Consider the following 21,447-nt stretch of genomic DNA (forward strand, 5'->3'; position numbering starts at 1 on the left):
GGGCCCCGGCGCCCCGCGCCTGTCCGTGCCCGCCTGCGCCGAGCGCTGGAGGATGAGTTTCTCGGGATCCCGGTGAGTTGGCGGGTCGAGGAGTGCGGGTGCGCCGCGGGAGACTGGCGAAGTTTGGGGCGACGGTGGCCGCGCGGGGGAGGCCGCGACGCGCCTCGGCGGGGCCTGCGGGAGACCCCGGCCCCGCGGCCCGGCCTGCCCGCGCTCGCCTTTTGTTCGCATTCCCACCCCTCGGAAGACGCTTCTGGAGTCCTTAAATGGGAACGGAGCTCCGCTCCCGCTCCGGAGCTGCGCGCCTGGGTCTGGGGCTGGGTCTCGAGATTCTTGCCTGGGGAAAAAAAAAAAGAGAGAAGGAAGCGGGTTCGGTGCGGGGATGGAGGCCGGACTAAGTGCTCGGCCCGCCCTCCAACTTGGCTGCGGGAGGGCGCAGAACCCTCTGTCCTTGCGAGTTGGTTCACCTGTTGTTCTGCGCGGCCTCCGCTGCCATGTCTGTTGTGATTCTGCACTTGGATTTCGGAAAACTTTGTGCCGGATTGCGTGGACATCCCCCACCCCTTCCAGACTCCTAGCGGAAAGATTTGGAAAAAGAAAGAAAGAAAAAAGAAGGAAGAAAAAGAGAGAGAAACGCGTCAGGGGAGAAGAATAATACTCTGTGTGTTAGTGCCTGCCGGTTTGTTACGTGTAAGAGTCCGTCGTGGTGTCGTCGATCTTTTTCATCAGGTTAAAGGGCTGCCGGTTTTCTCTTTTAAACGGTTTACAAACTGTTCTGAGGACACGGTACGCGCTCGTGTCACGTCATTTACTTCTTGAGATAACCCTGGTTATTGGATTCTATGTTGCTTTAGAGGAGGAAACCGAGACGCAGAGGTTAAATAACTTAGAAAAGTGAGCTGGAATTGCACCCAGGGACGTCGTATTCAAGAGTATGACCCCCTTACAAAAGCAAATTGTGTAAACTCAGGAGCGTCTTCCAGTTCTGTATGAAATTCTGTGTTGCCTGAGTCGTAAACGACTCGTGTGTTTGCTCGTGAGGGGGAATTAAAGTTGGGGATAAAGTAAAAAGTAATTTAATGTTTATTATTCTCAGTTGAACAAAAGGGATGTCGAACCAAAATTAGCTTTTTACGGTCAAAACTAAAATATTAACACTTCTGTAGGAATTCTTATGGAAGGCAGATTAAAACGTGGAATGCGTTTTGCATTGAAGCGATACTTTTGCTTTATGTGTCCCTTCTAACATTCTCAGTGGTGCCCTTTCGGGCCTTTTTAACTGCCCTCAGGTCTCGCTACCCGTTAAGAGGGCAGCATCCGGTGGGTGCCCTTTGCTTTGGATGCCTTCTAGAGGATCCCAAACCACTTCACTAATGAACACCTGGATTCATCTCCTTTTCCACCTATTGGAGTGTGAGCTCTGTAGTCTTTTTGTTGTTACTGTTGATTTTATAATCAGAGTTTCACTACGTCGTTCAGGTTGGCCTCGAACTGGCAGTGTAGACAAGGCTGGTATTTTGGGGTTTTTAAAAGTACACGTGTACTTAGGATCTTTCAGTTTACAAAAACTTTTCTATAGTTTTGCTATTCTCTCACGCCGTGTTGTGTTTTTTTTCCAAATTGTTAACATTTTGAAGTTTTTTTTTATTACAAAAGTAATACCTGGTCGTTAAGGAAAAACTGCAAAATAGAGCAAAGTTGAAGTAAAATTAAAGTACAGTTACCCATAATCCTTTCTGGAGAGACTGCCAGGAGTAGACTTAGTTTTCCTCCCTGGACATTGGTGACCATCCATCAACTTAACTCCTTATTGACAGGATTTCATATTCAAGAAGGAGCTGTATAGCCAAATGAGATGGAAACTGTTCAGAGACCCGAAGTGTCTGTTAGGGAGGAACTCAGACCGAGCTACATCCCCTGCTGGGCTGACATCCCACAGAAGTGTCCTTGTAGTTCCGGAGTATGTACTGAGGCTGGGGGGCAACCACACGGGCTTCCTATACTCGTGGAGCTTAAAGTCTAGTAGGGGAGACGTGTGGAAGGAAAAGTTCTATGTAATTAAGTGTAATTGTGATGATAATTCAAGAGTAGGATATTATAAAAGCTTAAAGTGGAGACCTGACCTGGTGCTGGAGTTGCTGAGAGAATCTAGGAAGACCTCTCTAAAAATGTTATTTTGCATCCTGACAATTATGCAGGGAGAAAGAATTAGGTGAAAAGGGGGCCTCTGACGTGGTGGTTTTATTCTCTTTTTTGCCTTCTTTCCTACTTCTATTCTTCTCTTTTTTCTTAATTATTCTAAATGGTTTCCAGGTTTCACTTTTAACATCACTTTAAAAAAAATGGTTCCTAGGAATTATTACGTTTATTCTGTGTATGCTGCCTTGGCACACCAGTGGAGGCCAGAGGGTACCTTGTGGGAGTGAGTCTTTGATTTCGCCACACGTGTCCTGGGAGTTCAGGTCCTCCAGCTTAGATGGTGGCAAGCACCTTTTCCTGATGAGCCTTCTGACTAGTTCTCCCGTGAATTATTGTTCAGATTTTTCTGTCTGATTATTTCTAAAATTCTGATTTGCCTTCTGAACTTGACGCCTTCTGGTTGCTTTATGTAAGAAACTATACCTGGTAGTCTAGTTCAGATGAGCTCTTCCTTAGTGGTTGGATTATGGTGCTACCTATCCTTGTTAACGCATCATGTCCTTCCTGAGTCTAGTCTGTAGCCAACATCTGTAGCTCCTTTCTTTCTTTCCTGATACCGTGACTCTTCTTTTTATTCCTGCCAACTCTGATACAAGTCTTAGTTTATGCTGCTGTTGGGATTATAATGTTTAGAATGACTGGATAACTTTCCTTGTTCTCTTTTCAGGAAAGAGCAGTTTAAATTGGGATTATTGCCCTTGAACAACTAGCATATATATAAAATCATTTATTTAGACCAAGATATTTTTTTCTGGAGAAGACTTTTCAATTTACTTAATAACTATTAGTTTGTGTAAAATTTCTATTTCTTGTGTGAATTTTAGAGTTTCATATTTTTTAAGATTTGTTTTTATTTTTAATTAGCCATATGCATGCATGTCTCTGGGTGGGCTTGTATGTGCTTGTGAATGTGGGTGTACAGGAAGGTCAGAAGAGAGGGTGTTGGGTTCCTTGGAGCTGCTGGAGTTTCAGGCAATTGTGAGCAGCTCAGAGTCGATCCTGGGAAGCAAAACTTTGGCCCTCTGAAAGAACAGCAAAAGCTCTTACTTTCTGAGCCATCACTTTAGCCCTGGGTTTTGTATTTTTTTTTCCAGGAATTTATTTCTTGAGTTTTCTATAAACAGTTTGTTTTGAATATAATTCATCCTCTAGACTCCCAGATTCATCCTTCACCTTCATCTCCCTGTGCACCCAACTTTGCCTTTTCTTTTTTTTTTTTTGCCTTTTCTTTTTTAAAATAATTTCTTTGTTGTTGTTTTTCGAGACAGAGTTTCTCTATGTATAGCTCTAGCAGTCTTAGAACTCGATCTGTAGACCAGGCTGTCCTTGAACTCAGATCTACCTGACTGTTTACCAAATGTTAGGATGTGTGCCACCACTGCCTAAAATTTTTTTTAAAAATAAACTCATCGTTCAATTTGTGTTGCTCAGCTACTCTTGAGTCAGGCCTGCCTTGAAGTATGGTCAGCCTACCAGGGACCATGCCATTGAATAAAACTGACTTCCCCCTCTTAACAGCTATCCAATGTAGTAACAACTCCTCAGCTACTGGTGGGATTTCATGTCTACCCCTCACCCCCATGTTGGGATTTTGTCTGGTTTGAGTTTGTACAGGTCTTATGCATGCTGTCATAGCCTCTGTGAGTTTCTTTGTGCAAGTGCCCTGTTGTGTTCAGAAAAAAAACACCATTTCCTTGAAGCTGTTCACCACCTCAGTCTTCCCGGTCATCACCTTTTACAGGATCCTTGAACCTTTCTTGGAGGGGTGTGATATGTTGGAGGGGTGTGATATGTTGGTTCCATTTAATGTTGAGCACTCGGGGTAGCACAAATTCTAGTTGGTCTTAATAATAAAAACCCAGAGTCAGATATATGGGTTAATGCTGAAGATCAGAGAAGCAGAGCAACCAGCCACTAGAGAGTTCTTTTACCTCTACCAGTGCTCAGACCAAAGGGGCGATCCTGTCCTCAGACTGCATCTCCAGACTCCATCTATCTCCACCAAACCTCAGACTGCACTGAGCTTCTGTTTCCACCCGCCATATCACTCCTGTCTCCACCTCCCAAGTGCTGGGAGCACCTTTGTGTGAGCATTCTCTTGTGTAGCCCAAGGTGGCCTTGAATAGAGATCCCTCTGCCTCGTTCTTCCTGGGCCTGGGATTAAAGGTGTGTGCCACCACTCCCTGGCCTCCAGTGACTCAGCTCCAGTCTTTTACTCTCCTCTGCACATTCACCAGTTGTGGGGCTCTGTGTGAATTCCCATCTATTGGAAGAAGCTTCTCTGATGAGGACTGAGAGAGGGATGGATCTGTGGGTAGAGCAATAAGTCATTAGTAGATATTTTAACACTAGGTCTATTTAGCAAAATATTGATAGTAAGTTCTCCACTAGGGTCCTCAGTTTTTTGGCCCTGTTAACAGTGCTAGGCATGGATTCCATGTCATGACGGAATAAAATGTTTATTTGGAGTTTATTTGGTTTTCATGGTGTTCCCCCTTCCACTTTAATTTCTACTATATTTGTCTCCTGTTTAGTTCAGGGTTGGTGGAATCCCATGGAAAAGAAGACTGTCCACTGTATTTTATTTATTTGTTCTTGTTAAGGGACAGAGTCTTGTATTGTTCAGGCTGGACCCAAATTCCTGGGATAAATCTTCTTGCAAGTAGCTGGGAATTCAGCTGCCTGTCATCATACCCAGTTTATATTTAGTTTTTCAAAGTAAATTATAAGACAGGTGTGGTGGTGCATCCTTGAGCCCAACATTTTTGAGATGGAGGCAGAGGGGAATCTGAAGCTCAGGACCAGCCTGTTAAACCAAAAACAGGCTAGACACAGTGGCGCACACCTTTAATCCCAGGTCTTGAGAGGCAGGCAGGTTTCAAAAATTTGAGGCCAGCCTGGTCTACAGAGTGAGTTCCAGAACAGCCAAAGATACACAGAGAAACCCTCTCTTGAAAAACAAACAAACAAACAAAAAACAAACCTAAAACAAGTAAACATAAAAATGTCTTTGAATTTTTTAAATTAAATTATTATTTTAATGTGTGCCAATCTTTTCACCCAGTATTTTATTTTTATTTTTTTCAAGACAGGGTTCTTTTTATACCTCAGGCTGGCCTTGAACTCACAGAGATCTGCCTGCTTCTGCCTCTGGAGTGCTGGAATTAAAGACACCTGCCACCAGAGTTCCAGGGTTCTTAAAAAAATAAAGTTGGGAGCCAGGCCGTGGTGGTGCACTCCTTTAATCCCAGCAATTGGAAGGCAGAGGCAGAAAGATTGCTGTGAGTTCCAGGACAGCTACGGCTACACATTGAAACCCTGTCTTGGAAATGTTAAGATAAATGAACAAATAAAGTTGAGACTGTCTTTGAAATCACAGCACTCTGGAGGCTCAGGTAGAAGAATTAAGAATTTGAGGTCAATCGTCCCCCCCCCCTCACCCTGCCCAACAATGTGCCAAGAGATCTTAGAGATTTTTTTTTAAGAGCATTAGTTAAGGGGTTTAAGGAAATTGATAGACAGTGGAATTCATCTCAGTTTGGGCTTAGTGAATCCCTAAATCAGGTTCATCTGGGCAGTTAAATATAGAACTAATGAATAGAAATTGAATACACATTGAAATTCTTTTTGAGTGTTTCACTTTTCCTCTTGTTATGGACTTCATTCTCTTCTTTTTATACTGTTCATGAACCTTGTTTTCGTACCGTATAGATTCACAGTGCTAGTCTAAATAATGGTGCTTGGCTCATCTGGCTGTAATATGATTCCAGGGGGCTGAGGTTTGCCAGGAGTAGGGAGAAGACATCAGCTTTGCCCTTTGGGAGAATAATTATTCACTGAAGAATCAGTTTGAAGAAAGACCTGAAGACCCTGGAACTTGCAAGTTTTAATGAGCTGGGCCGTAGAGGAGAGGAGGACAGTGGAAGGAAATTATGGCAAGACTTTGTTAACTAGGTACAGATGAGAAAGGGCAGGATTTGCTTAAGACTGACTCCCAAGTTCTAGCTGGGGAAGCAGAGTGATTTGAATTGATGACTAAGATGAAAAAAATGTGGAGGAAGGGGCGGGTCTGTGGTGAAAAATAGTGTAATTTTTGCATTGATTGATTGTGTGCCTCTGTGGGCATACATGTGCCATCACCCCAGTTCTCTATCATGTCGGTTCTGGGCATTGAACTTCATTGGGCAGACTTGGTGGCAAGTGTATTTACCCACTGAGCCACCTCTCTGGCCCCAAGAGGTGTATTTTTTATTTTTATCTAAGGAGTTTAAAAACAATCAAATAGAGGTTTCTGGGGCCCAGGCTGCAGCTGAGTGGTAGAGTGCTTATTTGTGTAGGTATTAAATCCTGGGTTCAATCTCTAGCATCAAATTTTTTTTAAAGATGTTTTTGACAACTGTATATATGGTCCTGAAATTTTACAAAGGTTTGGGCTGGAGGAAGACAATCTGGAGTGATTATCATGTAGATTGTGTGTGTGTGTTTGTGCTTTTGTTTTTCAAGGCAGGGTTTCTCTGTGTAGCTTTGGAGTCTGTCCTGGAACTCGCACTGTAGACCAGGCTGTCCCCGAAGTTACAGAGTTTCACCTGCCCTGCCTCTCATGTTCTGCGATTAAAGGTGTGAGCCACCACCGCCCGGTTTAGATTGTATGTTTTTTTTAATTTTTTTATTTTAGTTTTTCGAGACAGGGTTTCTCTGTAGCTTTGGAGCCTGTCCTGTCACTAGCTCTTGTAGACCAGGCTGGCCTAGAACTCACAGAGATCCACCTGCCTCTGCCTCCTGAGTGCTGGGATTAAAGGCTTGCGCCACCATTGCCCAGCTAGATTGTATGTTTTAACAGAAGGATTGATTGGGTGGTTCTCAAAAGTAACTTGCTTACAGTTTGACAAGCCCAATATATATTAAGTTTAAGAGAAGAAAGACCCTACCATATTAAGACAAATGAACAGCTAGAAAAAAGTGACTGGATCTAGTGGTGGTATTAAAGTGATATCTCTGCTCCTCACATTTTGGGGTTCACTTTTTGGCCAAGGCATTTATCTGGCAGAGGAGGGCCTCTGGTAACTAATCCAGGCCAACCTAGACCTGACTGTTGTGGATTCAGAGCAGTGGAAGGAAACCTTTTCTAGTTGTATAAATCTGTCTCTTGCAGAGATGCTTATGCATGTATGTGAAGGATGGAGTGTCCTTGGTGTCTGGGCCTTCCTTACATACCTGCTTGAGCACTGAGCTTTTAAACACCACCATAGTGGCCTTTCTAGAACCATGTTGGGTGGGCAAGTGGTAGTTTTTACCAAATAAAAGATGACGCTAGATAGATAAGGCTACATCCACTTTGGTTCTTATTCTTAGCCTTCTAAAGGTCATTTTTTTTTTTTAGAATCTGAAGAAAAAATAATTTTGGATTTTATGGCTATTCTATGGGCTTCTTCCCAACGTCTCCTGGTATATTCATCAAAGATTCTAAGTAGTAACAACTTAAGGCCTAAGTAGAGAGAGAAGACTGACATTAAGCAGTCGTTTAACTGTAGTTAGGTTAAGATATTACTCGGGAGGTTTAGAGATCTTACAACAGAGTGTGACAAGGAACCTTGCTGATTAGAACAATGCACGTAGAGGAGAGGAAAGATGTTTGTTTTAAAAGCAAACGTTTTTGTTGGCTTTTTTTCTTAATTATGAGAGCAGTATATCCAGTATGGATAATTTAGTAACTATGAAAAACGGTCCAAAACGCAGAAAGAGTGATGACTGGGCTTCAAGGTTGATGATGGTGAATATCTAGTGCTGTCTCTACTGCAGAGCAGCTGTGCAGTCTTGGATATCACACAGAACTTCTGGGATCTGTGGCTTCCTGGTCTCGAAAGTGAAAGAGAACATGTGACCTTTCAGGTCTTTTCCTACTGCAGAGAAAGAAAAGAGGACTCATCTTGAGGGGAACCTGTGTTCTGTGCCAGGTATCCATGGCCTGGAGGGAGAAAACCTCCTACAAGTTGTCCCCTTACCTCCACAGGTGTGCATTGTCCTCTCAAATAAATAAAGGTAGTTAAAAAAAAATTAAAGCAAGAAAAATCCATGACTTCAGCGCAGAGCAGTTAGCTGCTGATATCACAGGTCATATTGTGCTTTGGGTCCTGATGGCTGGATTCCTGACTTCTGCCAGAAAAGCTCCTTTTAGCCTTGGCAGTGTTTGCAAGACAGGGGATTGGAATGGTGCCAGGTAGTGATGGCGGCGGCCAAGTGGCTGCGTCCTCAGTGGCTGAGTCGTCAGTGCACACCTTTAGTCCTAGTACTGGGGAGGCCGAAGCAAGCGGATATCTGAGTTTGAGGCCAGAGTGGTCTACAGAACAAGCTCCCGGCAGCCAGGGCTACACAGAAAGAGAAAAGAAAGAGTACTTCTACTCACCATTTGTGTTTGCTAAAAAAAAAAAAAAAAAAAAAAAAAAAATTTGCGGGGGGGGATGTGTGTATTTCTTATTAGCTTACAATATAAAATCTAAATCATCTGAGACTACCTTTCTCTGGCCCAGTCTGCATTTCCTGTGGTGTTCACTTCCTACTTACTACCTTGGTAGTCTAAGTTGCCTACAATATACCTTTTTGGATTAGCATTCTAAGTCTTCGGATCTGTATTGATCACTGCAGTACTCCTATTGCATGTGGCTGTTAGACCTTTAAAATGTGGCTAGTCTGAATTATGTCATGGTTTGTAAATTAAGTTACACACCAGCCATTGTAATAGTGCAAAAATGTGAAATACCTTGTGCTTTCAAAATGTTGATTGCATATTAAAATGCTACTTTGAATACATTGGGTTAAAGAGATTATTATTTTGTGGGTTTTTCTTGTTTTATTTTTGGCAGTCTCCCTTTGTTGCTTACAGTAGCCTTGAACTCTGAACTCACAGTTGTCTCAGCTTTCTGAATTCCGGATTAACAGGTGTATGCTTATTGCACCTGACTTTTTTCTTTAACCCCTCCTTTTTTTCCTGTTAGTAGAAGATACACATCTGTGCCTAAAATTAGGTAGGGTGATATGAGATTATTCTATAATCTTTTTTTTTTTTTTTTTCGAGACAGGGTTTCTCTGTGGCTTTGGAGCCTTTCCTGGAACTAGCTCTGTAGACCAGGCTGGTCTCGAACTCACAGAGATCCGCCTGCCTCTGCCTCCCGAGTGATGGGATTAAAGGCGTGCGCCACTACTGCCCGGCTATTCTATAATCTTCACCTCCCATCACCATTGATGAATGCATAGGAATTAGTGTACTTTCTTTTCCATTGTCTTTGTTTCTTCCATTCTTTTCCTCCCCTATCCAAAAATAGGCCATTTAAAAACAACAACAACTTTGTTTTCATTGGCTATATATGGGCAGAATTTTATGTCAGTGTGTTTTGATTTTCATTCTTTTAAAATAATTGGTATTCCATTTTATGGATACAGTTGCATTTTATTTGCTTTTGAGATAGGGCCTTACTATGTAACAGTGGCTGGCCTTTACTGACCTTGAACAAGTGGCGTCGTCCAGTCTCAGTGTCCTGGGTGATATGATTGCATGCATGTGTTCACTATTACCAGTCCCCTATTGATTAATGCTAAGATTGTTTTTCCAGTTTTATTCTCTTGTGTTATAAATAGTTCTATCTCATTCTGTGAAACTATTTTGTAGATTAAATTCTTAAAGAATGTGTCTACTCAAAGAGAAGGTGCACAAACTTCAGGGAGAGTAACTGTTTGCTGTGGCAGATCTTCATCCCCACTAACAGTGTTTGTGTGTCTTCTTCCCCTTTATAGTTATCGGTCTATTTTCACTTTGCTCATCTGCTGAAGAAGTTACTCCTGCTACAAAGTTTCTTCGCTGCTCTGATAATTAGCTTATGCTCTGAATTTGTCATAAGCTTTCAGTGTATGAATTTTGTCCTACAGTATTTTGTATTGCTGAGAGTGCAAATGAAATACCTTGTACAATGAAAGTTCACATATTTGTATCTATTAATGGCAACAGGGTCCAAAGTATGTTTCTGTGTCATAAAATTATTTTGACCTAAAGGCATTTGCAGGTAGAATTTTGTCCCAAATTCCTTACTTGCCTAAAGCAGAGCTTTCCAAAAGAACTCACTTGTCATAAGGTCTTAAAGCTCCTATGGGGACTCGAGTTTTCACAAAGCTCTTCCTTTTGGGATTTTGAAACCAGGGAAGATTGAGTCTTAGTAGAGAGAATTTGTCACCACATAATAGACTCTGATACAAAACTGTTAACTGTGTCTCAGAATCACCACTTACGGTTCCTAAAAGAGGGAGAGAGGAAGAGAGAGACGGAGAGGAAAGAGGGGGAGAGAGAGAGAGAGAGAGAGAGAGAGAGAGAGAGAGAGAGAGAGAGAATGAGTTTAATTCTTAGGTTTAGTTGTTGAACCTAAAGAGAGTAAAGGAAATTTTTTTCCTGTTCAGTAATGGCTAGATTCACCCCTACCCCAGCATCCAGATAAAGATAAAGTGAAGCTTCTCTAAAAAAAACTTTAAAATAGTATTATTTAAAAATATGTAAAATTTGTTCATAGTTTTCAGCTAAAAAAAGAAAAAATATGTAAAAATACTTTAAGCTTGTGTAAAGTTGCTTTAAACTGAATTTTCTAAAATCTGTTGTTCTCCAAAACTAAAGATTTACTGAATAAGGTTGAATGTACTATTAGATGTACTTCTCTACATACTTCTCCTACCCCTTTGTTTATTCCTGCAGCTGTAATGCTATTCTTAAATTTTTAATTTACATTTTTATGTGCTTTAGTGTTCTGCCCACATGTATTTATGTGTGAATGTGCCAGCTCCCCTGGAATTAGGGTTACAGATAGTTATGAGCTGCTGTGTGGGTGCTGGGAATTGGGCCCAAGTTCTCTGAAAGAGCGGCAGTGCTCTTAATTGCTGAATCGTCTTTCCAGCCCTCATGTAATGCTAGTTTTAAAAATGGAGTGGCATAATGACATGGCTCTGAGTCTTTGTTCTTAAAATTATTTTCATAGCATCTTTATCAGTTTGCATAAAAGAGTAAATGGTTTGTACAGGTTCTTTGGTCGTAACATTGAGAAGGAATGACAGAGTCATTGATTTAGGTTAAATTTCTTTGAGATTTTCTTTTGGGTGTGTTTGTCTGAATGTATGTCTGTGTCATGTGTGTGTACTACTCACAGAGGTCAGAAGAGGGCATCATCATGCCTTGGGACTGGAGTTACTGACCTTTGTGGCCTGCTTGCCATGTGGGTGCTGGGAATTGACTTCTAATCCCCTGAAGAACAGTTAATGCTCTTAACTACTGAAGCATCTCTAGCCACCATCACCTACCCTTTTTTAAGCCTGGAATTTGGTATGTGGACCAGGCTGGTCTTGAACTCAGAGATCTGCATGCCTCTGCCCCCTGAGTACTGGCATTAAAGTTACCACACTTCTTGTACCATGTGGGTCCCAGGGACAGTACTCCAGTTGCCAGGCCTTCACAGTACGTGCCTTTACTCATGAACTGTCTTGCTGACTTCTAAGTTTAATTTTTACACAAAGAACTTACTGATTTCTTTTCTTTTGGAGTTAGGGTCTTGCTATGTACTTCAAGCTGTCCTCAAAATGAAAATTTAGCCCAGTATAGTCTCAGTCAGTCCTCAGCCTCCTGAGTGCTAGTATTACAAGCACGTATTACTACCCTTGCTTATTTATTTATTGACAGGATCTCACTGTGTAGCTTTGGCTGGCCTGAAATTCACAGAGATCTGTTTGCCTCTGCCTCCTGAGTGCTGGAATTAAAGGATTGTACCACCATACCCTACCCTGGCTGATTTCTTTAGTACTTGGGAGGCAGAGGCAGGTGGATCTCTGAGTTCAAGGCCAGACTGGTCTACAGATCAGAGTTCCAGTACAGTCAGAAACGGCTAAACAAAGAAACCCTGTCTCCAAAAAATAAGTAAATAAAAATCTGCCATGTGTGATAGTTCACACTTTTAATCCCAGCACTTGGGAGGCAGAGGCAGGTAGACTACAAAGTGACCAGCCTGGTCTACAAAGTGAGTTCCAAGACAGCCAAGGTAATATAGAGAAAACCTGCCTCAAAACAACCAAAACAAAACAAATATCAAAAACAAAATAAAAATAGAAATCAACCAATTTTGATAATAGTTACAGAGACTTTTCTTTAATCTGGATACCCAGACACTAAAATTTAGAAAAGACTAGGTTTATTTATATGTTTAGTTATTATTTTATGGGCATTGGTGTTTTGCATGCTTGTATGTCTGTGTACCATGTGTATGCCTGGTGACCATAGAGTCCAGAAAAAAAATGTCAGATTTCCTGGAACTGGAGTTACTGACAATTGTGACATGCCTTATGGATGTTGAGGATTGAACCCAGGTCCTTTGGAAAAGCAGCCAGTGTAATGTCTGACCCCCCTGTGTTAAGTCATTTATGTTTATTGTGCTGTGTACTGTATACTCTGTTTACCATATTTAATGCTTTCAGCCAAAGAGTTAAAACTCTTTTGGGCCGGGCAGTGGTGGCGCACGCCTTTAATCCCAGCACTCGGGAGGCAGAGGCAGGCGGATCTCTGTGAGTTCGAGGCCAGCCTGATCTACAAGAGCTAGTTCCAGGACAGGAACCAAAAAGCTACGGAGAAACCCTGTCTTGAAAAACCCCCCAAAAAAAACTTAAAAAAAAAACCAAAAACCTCTTTTGGTTTCTGAGACAGCGATTCTCTGCGCAGTCCTGGCTGTCCTGGAACTCACTCCATAGACCAGGCTGGCCTTAAACTCACAGAGATCTGCCTGCCTCTGCCTCCCAAGTGCTGGGATTAAAAGCGAGTGCTGGGATTAAGCGTACACCACCACCACCTGGCTGAGTTAAAACCTTATTTTTTTTGTTTTTGTTTTGTTTTGTTTTTCGAGACAGGGTTTCTCTATGGCTTTGGAGTCTGTCGTGGAACTAGCTTCCTTGGAGTTGTCCACTTCCTCTGATTCGTAAATCATTCTGCATCCTCTTCTGCATAGATTCCTGAGCCTTGAGAGGAGGGATGTAGTACAGAGCCATTTAATCGCAGTATTTGGGAGGCAGAGGCCGGCAAATCTCTTGTGAGCTTGAGGTCAGCCCGGTCTACAAAGTGAGTTAGTTCCAGGACAGCCAGGGTGGTTACACAGAGAAACTCTGTTTATGACCCCTCCCTCCCAAAGTAGTTGGCTAATCCTGTAATGTTTGTGTTGCTATTGCACTAGTCTGTGTGTTTGGAGGCAGATTGATATTGTGGGATTTGCATCTGGTTAGACTGATGAGTACTTTTCTCCTGTAGTAGCATGTGGGTGAGCACTGTGAACACTAGTCAGCGAGAGTGAAATTTCCACTTGAGCACTAGCTGTTTCTCCATGTTTGATGACTTGAGTGTGTGGTGCTGTCAGCAATAGGGTCTTCCTGCCAAGTTGTGGAGAGTAACTAATAGCATTGGCAAGAGCCTATAAAGTGTGTGTGAGGAGATTCATGGCACCCTGTTAGCCAACAGCTCAAAAAGATGTAACCCATTCCTCTTGATCCTGGGAGTTTTATTTGGTAGCATATGATGTCTAGTTGGGGTATTAACTCTCCCATTATATGATAAGAAACTCCATTTAAATACAATTTATATAGCTGTATATATGTATTTGAGGAAGCCCCTACAGGTTCCCATGAAAAAGTTTAATTTAAAAAGCAAGTGATTAAGCCAAGCAGTGGTGGCCCATGTCTTTAATCCCAGCACTTGGGAGGCAGGCTATCTTCACTTGCTGAAAGAGAAGGCAGGAGGATCGTGAGTTTGAGGCTAGTCTGGTCTACAGAACTGAAAAAATTGAAAAGTTAAAATTTCTTAAGTAATATTACTAAAAAATAACATCTATAAATACCAGCATTGAAACTTTAAATTGAAATTATTGCCTAATGTTGCTACCCTAATTTAAGATTTTGAGTAAGCTTCTCTTGGTGTTTGAAACTAAAGTTTAAGAAACTTCAAAGTAAAGAATAGTATCTAAATACAAAGTTTTGAAGATGTGACTGTGAGTTATATATTCAGTTACGTCCTTCCCTACATTTTTTTTTTTTCCTTCAAGAGAAGGTTTCTCTGTGTAACTGCCTGGCTGTCCTGGAATTCGGAGTGTACCAGGTCAGCCTCTGCCTTTCAGCGATGGGATTAAAGGCGTGAGCCACCACCCCCAGCAAAATGTGTAGCCCAGGTCGGCCGAGATCTCACAGTCCTGCCTTTCATCCTTCAACAAACCCTACTGACCAGGCCTTTCTACATTCTTGTTATTTGTCAGTTTTGTAGCTTTTAACTTTTTTTTTTTTCTTCGAGACAGGGTTTCTCTGTGGCTTTAGAGCCTGTCCTGGAACTAGCTCTGTAGACCAGGCTGGTCTCGAACTCAGAGATCCACCTGCCTCTGCCTCCCGAGTGCTGGGATTAAAGGCGTGCGCCACCATCGCCCGGCTAGCTTTTAACTTTTTAAAACATGTTAAAGTGTTTCAAATCTGACTTACTATTTTATTTTTTTGCAATGATGGATTAAAGTAGAATGAAATGTGGGAAGGTAGAACCTAAACTAAGGGAGTTAAAAACTAGGTGTTGGTGAACATCCAGACCCTCTAGCTTGAACAGACTCCCAACATGTACTGGACAGCTGTGCATTCTTTATTCATGGGTTCTGCTACATAAAGAGCAAGGCTCATGTTTTTAAAAAAATATGTCTGAAATAGAATATTTCATATCAGTAACTATAATTTAATTCTTTTAAATGTACATTTAATTCGTCTTTAAGTTTGCTTTCATTTCTTAGGAGTCATGCAGATTTTTTTCTAAAAATAACAATACTTTTAGGGGAATAAATTTAGATTTCCTGCTTATATCATCAGTGCCCAAATCAATATTTTATGAAATTATACATCAGGAGCTCTTCAGTGGTACTGACATGTGATGCTCTTGTATACTGTTTTCCCCCTTCTTTAGGATTCCGGGATGATATTGGACCTTGGGCCAAGACTAGGTTATGAGACGGCATGGAAAAACTTTAGATAACTAGTAGCTGGGAAGAGGTAGAAAAGGTTGTCGGGCACACACTTTTCAAGGGCAGTTTTTTTTTTTTTAAATAAGACTTCAAAAATAATGAATGGCTTTTATATTACATAAGTTTAAGGAAAATTAAAAAGTAAAGGAGAAACTAGTCATAATTAGACTAACAAAATCAGATGAAGACAGCTGAGAGAACTCATGATCAAGCAATCAAAAAGTATACATAATAAATAAATAAATCTTTTAAAAAATACAGGTGTGTTAAATTGTAGAATAAAAGTAGCTCAAGGATTGCAAGGCAATTTTACACTCAGAAATCTGTGATATCATTTACACTATAAAATAAGGAAGACCAATTTATTTTAAGGACAAAAATAGTTATGAGTATTAGCTCCTACTGAGTGCATCTTTAATGCCATTGTTACTAATAGAGGCTTTAGCTATTGCAATATTAGAACCTAAAACAAAAAGCATAAGATTGGGGAGATTGCTTAGTAGCACTTAATGATTTATTCCCTGCATGTCAGACACACAGCATGTCAGGAGTTCACAGGAGACCTGGAACCCTTTGCAGAGGGATCTGATGCCTCTGGCCTCCGTGGGTACTGACAGGGATGCATACACATAATTTAAAAATAAATCTCTGTTTTTAAAATGTGTGTGTGTGTTTTCATTTGAGGAGACTGTCAAGGGTATATAGATAGAATTTATCAGTGTGCTTTGCCAGACATACAGTCTATGTAAAAGTCAAGATGGTCAGCTGAGAAACTAATTAGATGAGTAGTCTATGAATTTGGTAAATAAGAGGTTTCTTATAGACCAGCAATCGCCAATTTTTTTTTTTTCCGAGACAGGGTTTCTCTGTGGCTTTGGAGCCTGTCCTGGAACTAGCTCTGTAGACCAGGCTGGTCTCGAACTCACAGAGATCCGCCTGCTTCTGCCTCCCGAGTGCTGGGATTAAAGGCGTGCGCCACCAACGCCCGGCAGCAATCGCCAATTTGAGACGTTAAACAGTTGCTTTATTTGCTATGTGTGTCTGCTGATCTTTGGCCTACTGGGCTTCCATCCCAGACATGTTTTGAATGGTGAGAGAGCTCTGAAAGATAAAAGTTCCAGTGTCCTGCTTACTTCTACAGAGAAAGTCCTTTGTTTTGAAGAGTTGGTAGCAAGCAGAAGTCTGGCTGCTTTCTGAGTGCACCTAGAGAGCCCAAACTACCATCTGGTGTACTCTGTTATAAAAATAAACTTTAAAGAAGTTTATAGTCAGAGGGCGTGTATCCCTGAGTTGTCTGGGATCTGGAGGCTGTAGATCCTGCTGTCTTGCTAGAAGAATACCAAAAAATACAGAGAGAAATGGAAGGGGTTCCTCTAAAACTAACTTTTTCAAACACTGTAACCATGGGGCGAGAGAGTTAAGTGCTGCTCTTTGAGAAAACTGAAAATTTCCCCAGCACCCAGATCAGGTGGTTTAAAACTGTCTTTACTCTCGCCGCAGGGGATCCGATGCCACTTTCTTGCCTCCAGTGCTATCTGCCTGCACACATGATGCACACATTACTTACATATCAATTACAAAAAAAAGTAATCCTGGCCATGGTGGCGTTTGCTTTTAATCTTAGCACTTAGGAGGCAGAGGCAGGCCAATCTCTGAGTTCAAGGCTACTCTGGTCTACCTACCAACCTACTCCACGACTGCCAGGGCTGCACAGAGAAACCTTATTTTGAAAATACAAAAAACAAAAATAAATCGTAAAAACAAATTTATTAAAATGTAGCATATACTTAATAGTTAACACCGAATTCTGTCAGTATATAAAAAGTGAACTTTCTCCTAGGCTCATTACTTTCCCTTTTTCTCAGTTTACTTCTCATTGGTAATTACTGTTACTATTATAGGTATTTGTGCTGGCTAGTCTTATGTCAACTTGACATAAACTAGAGTCATCTGAGAGGAGAGAACTCCAGTTGAGAAAATGCCTCCATAAAATTGGGCTGTAGGCAAGCCTGTAGAGTATTTTCTTAATTAGTGATTGACAGGGGTGAGGAAGGTGGGGAGATGGAGGGTGAAGGGGTAGCCCATTGTGGTTGGGGATACCCCTGGGCTGGTAGACCTGGGTTCATAAGAAAGCAGTCTGAATAATCCATGAGGAACAAGCTAGTAAGCAGGACTCCTCCATGGCCTCTGCATCAGCTCCTGCATCCAGGTTCCTGCTCTGTTTGGTTAGTTCCTGCCCTTATTTCCTTTGATAATGAACTATCATATGAAAGAATAAGTGAAATAAGCCCCTTTCTCCCCAGGTTTTTTGATCATGGTGTTTTATCTTAGCAGTAGAAACCCTAACTAAGAATCCTAAATTTTTCTCCCCACTAATGCAAATACATATCTATTTTTTGGCATTTTATATAAATGGTATTGTGTATTTTGTGTTGTTGCTTGGGATTTTTTTTTCTTCTGTTTGACAGTTTATCTCATTCTCTTTCTTTTTCTCTTTTGATAGTTTTGCTATGTAGTCTCTTCTGGCTTGAGCATGCTGTGATCTGTAGTGCTGAGATTACCATCATAGGCCTGTGCCACCATGCCCACCTCCCTTGTTTGTTTAACCCCACTCTGAGTGTTATTCCTTTACAGCTCATAGATTCCCTTTGACAGCTCCATTGTTTCCACCATTCCAACTCAGTGTTCTAGGAAGCCTTGCACTGTTTGAGGCTCCTCCACTCCACTTCCCAGACTACTATTTCCACATGGTTAAGATAAAATATATAATATTATAAAGACAATCAGCCATATTACTTTAAGAGCTGTTTAATAACATAGCTCTTAGAGTAATGACTTTTTTTTTAGATAGAATGATATGTTTTGGGGGCCCTGCATGTGTGGGTACATGTTTATATGCACCTGTGTGAGCAGGTAAGAAGTAAGTGTTGGCTTTGAAATCATTTGTGGGGGCTAGGAATATAGTTCAGTTGGCAGAGGGCTTGCCCAGAATGCACTGTGCATTCCATCTCCAGCCCCACTAAAACCAGTCTGGAAGTGCATGCAAGTCATCCCAGTACTTGAGAGGTGGAGGCAGGACGACCAGTTCAAAGTCCTCATTGGTTTCAAAGGAATTTCAGAGCTAGCCTAGACTACCTAACCCTCCGCCCTACAAGAAAGAAAAGCAGAGTGAATAAGTCATTCACAAAAGACCACATATTGTATGAATTCATTTATAAGGAATGTTAGGAAAAGGCAGATCATTAGAAGAAAAAAATAGCCTACTGGTGCTGATAGTGGGAGTAGTAAAGATTTTTGTTTTGATGCGCGGGGTGTGTGTGTGTGTGTGTGTGTGTGTGTGTGTGTGTGTGAGAGAGAGAGAGAGAGAGAGAGAGAGAGAGAGAGAGAGAGAGAGAGAGAATGTTTTGGAATTTAATTAGTAGTGATCTTTTGTGCATATACGTAAAGTTATCAAATGGGGGAATTTTATGCTATGTGAATTTCATATTTCCAAAAATGAATCAAACCTTCAAGAATCCTTAAAATGATTGGAGCTGGAGAGATGGCTCAGCAGTTAAGAGCACTAGCCGCTCTTCCAGAAGACCTGAGTTTGATTCCCAACACCCATGGCAGCTCACAACTGTTTGTAACTCCAGTTCCAGTGGACTTGGCACCTTCACACATAAATACATGCAGGCAAAAACACCAATGTACATTTTTAAAAAATCCGCAAAATGGCAGTTTCAAATGTTGGTGTTAATATTAAGAAGTTACATGGTCCCAGTCTTTGGTTTGCTTTTAATGAAAAGAGAATTTTTTTTTTTTTGCTTCTAACAGGACTGAAATTATTTTCAAGTTCATTATTCAGAAATAAATTGTTAGCTGCTAAAATATTAAAAATATTTTAGGTCTGGGGTAAGTTCAATGATGCATGTGAAGGGTTCAATCTTTGGCAACAACAAAAATTTTTTTTGTGGTTTTTTCGGGACAGGGTTTCTCTGTGGCTTTGGAGCCTGTCCTGGAACTAGCTCTGTAGACCAGGCTGGTCTCGAACTCACGGGGCTCCCCTGCCTCTGCCTCCCGAGTGCTGGGATTAAAGGCGTGCGCCACCACCACCCGGCTTAAATTTTTTTAATTGATATTTATGGAGCTCTATATTTTTTCTCTGCTCCCTTCCCTGCCTCTCCCCTCCTCCCCCAAGGTCCCCATGCTCCCAATTTACTCAGGATATCTTTTTCTACTTTTTACTTCCCATGTAGATTAGATCTATGTAAGTCTCTCTTAGTGTCCTCATTGTTGTCTAAGTTCTTTGGGATTGTGATTTGTAGACTGGCTTTCTTTGCTTTATGTTTAAAAATCACCTATGAGTGAGTACATGTGATAATTGTCTTTCTGTGTCTGGGTTACCTCACTCAAAAGAATGTTTTCTAGTTCCATCCATTTTCCTGCAAAATTCAAGCTGTCATTATTTTTTTCTGCTGTGTAATACTCTATTGTGTAAATGTACCACATTTTCCTCATCTATTCTTTGGTCGAGGGACATTTAGGTTGTTTCCAGGTTCTGGCTATGGCAAACAATGTTGCTATGAACATAGTTGAGCACATGTCCTCGTGTCACGATTGAGCATCCTTTGGATATATACCCAAAAGTGGTATTACTGGGTCTTAAGGAGGGCTGTTTCCTAATTTACTGAGAGTCACCACACTGACATCCAAATGGGTTCTACCAGTTTGTACTCCCACCAGCAATGCAGAAGTGTTCCCTTTTTCCCAGAACCTCTCCAGCATGACAATCAGTGTTTTTGATCTTGGCCATTCTTTCAGATGTAAGATGGAATCTCAAGAGTTGTTTTGATTTGCATTTCTCTGATGACTAAGGATGTCAAACATTTCCTTAAGTGTCTTTCAGCCATTTTAGATTCCTCTGTTGAGAGTTCTCTGTTTAGGTCTGTACTCCATTTTTTTTTATTGGATTATGTGTTCTTTTGGTATCCAATTTCTTGAGTTCTTTGCATATTTTGGAGATGAGACCTCTATCTGATGTGGGGTTAGTGAAGATCTTTTCCTATTCTGTAGACTGTTGTTTTGTTTTGTTGACCGTGTCCTTTGCTTTACAGAAGCTTTTCAGTTTCAGGAGGTCCCATTTATTAATTGTTTCAGTGTCTGTGCTGCTTGGGTTTTATTTAGGAAGTGGTTCCCTGTGCCAATGTGTTCAAGTGTACTCCCCACTTTCTCTTCTATAAGGTTCAGTGTAGCTGGCTTTATGATGAGGTCTTTGATCCATTTGGACTTGAGTTTTGTGCATGATGATAGATAAGGGGTCTATTTTCATTCTTCTATATATTGATATCCAGTTATGCCAGCACCACTTGTTAAATATGCTTTCTTTTTTCCATTTGATATTTTTTGCTTCTTTATCAAAAATTAGGTGTTTGAAGATGTGTGGATTGATATCCAGGTCTTGTATTTGGTTCCATTGGTCCTCCTGTCTGTTCCTTATGCCAATACCAGGCTGTTTTCAGTACTGTGGCTCTGTAGTAGAGAATTTGAAGTCAGGGATTGTGATGCCTCCAGAAGTTTGTACAGGATTGTTTTGGCTATCCTGGGTTTTTTGCTTTTCCATATGAAGTTGAATACCGTTCTTTTGAGGTCTTTGAAGAATTTTGCTGGGATTTTTGGTGGGCATTGCATTGAATCTGTAACAAAAAATATTTAATGGTGAATGATGCTAAAACTTTGAATACAAAGCTCAGAGTGACTCTTGAAGTTGTGACTTTGTTTTGAGATGGGTTTCTCTGTGTAGCCCTTCCTGCCCTGGAACTTGTTCTGTAAATTGGCTAAACAGTCTCTTACTTTAGCAACATTGTTTTAAAAGATAGCATAAAATAATTTAGGAAGATGCCCATCATATAGGAATACATTTTTAGTGAATAATTTTAACAGTTATTTACTAAATTATGTAACATTTGTCCCTTAAATTAGTATGCTGCTAATAATCATAATAATTGAATCCCCAATAAATTTTCCAATTATTTTTACTTAATGGTTTGTTTATGATGGGAAATTCTTAAAAATTCCATTTATAAATCAATGGAAGAAAAAATTTTCACTGAAACTTGAAAAATATTCACTTTGGTTAGTAAGAGCTTCACGCAGTAGGGCAAATTTGTGGGATAAATGTCATGGAAAGATGAGTTCAAGGTAGAAGAAAGTGAAGTGA

General features: G+C 41.0%; 1 protein-coding gene across 1 annotated transcript in view; it reads left to right on the top strand.

Moving 5' to 3' along the window:
* The window catches only part of Bmpr1a (bone morphogenetic protein receptor type 1A), a 104,455-nt gene continuing 83,008 nt past the window's right edge, over positions 1-21,447 (top strand). The window contains exon 1 of the mRNA XM_005348610.3: positions 1-72. The gene's annotated coding sequence lies outside the window, so the exon portion shown is untranslated. The remainder of the gene's footprint in view (positions 73-21,447) is intronic.

Source organism: Microtus ochrogaster, chromosome 6 (assembly GCF_000317375.1).
Source record: "Microtus ochrogaster isolate Prairie Vole_2 chromosome 6, MicOch1.0, whole genome shotgun sequence".
NCBI classification, from domain to species: Eukaryota; Metazoa; Chordata; class Mammalia; order Rodentia; family Cricetidae; genus Microtus; species Microtus ochrogaster.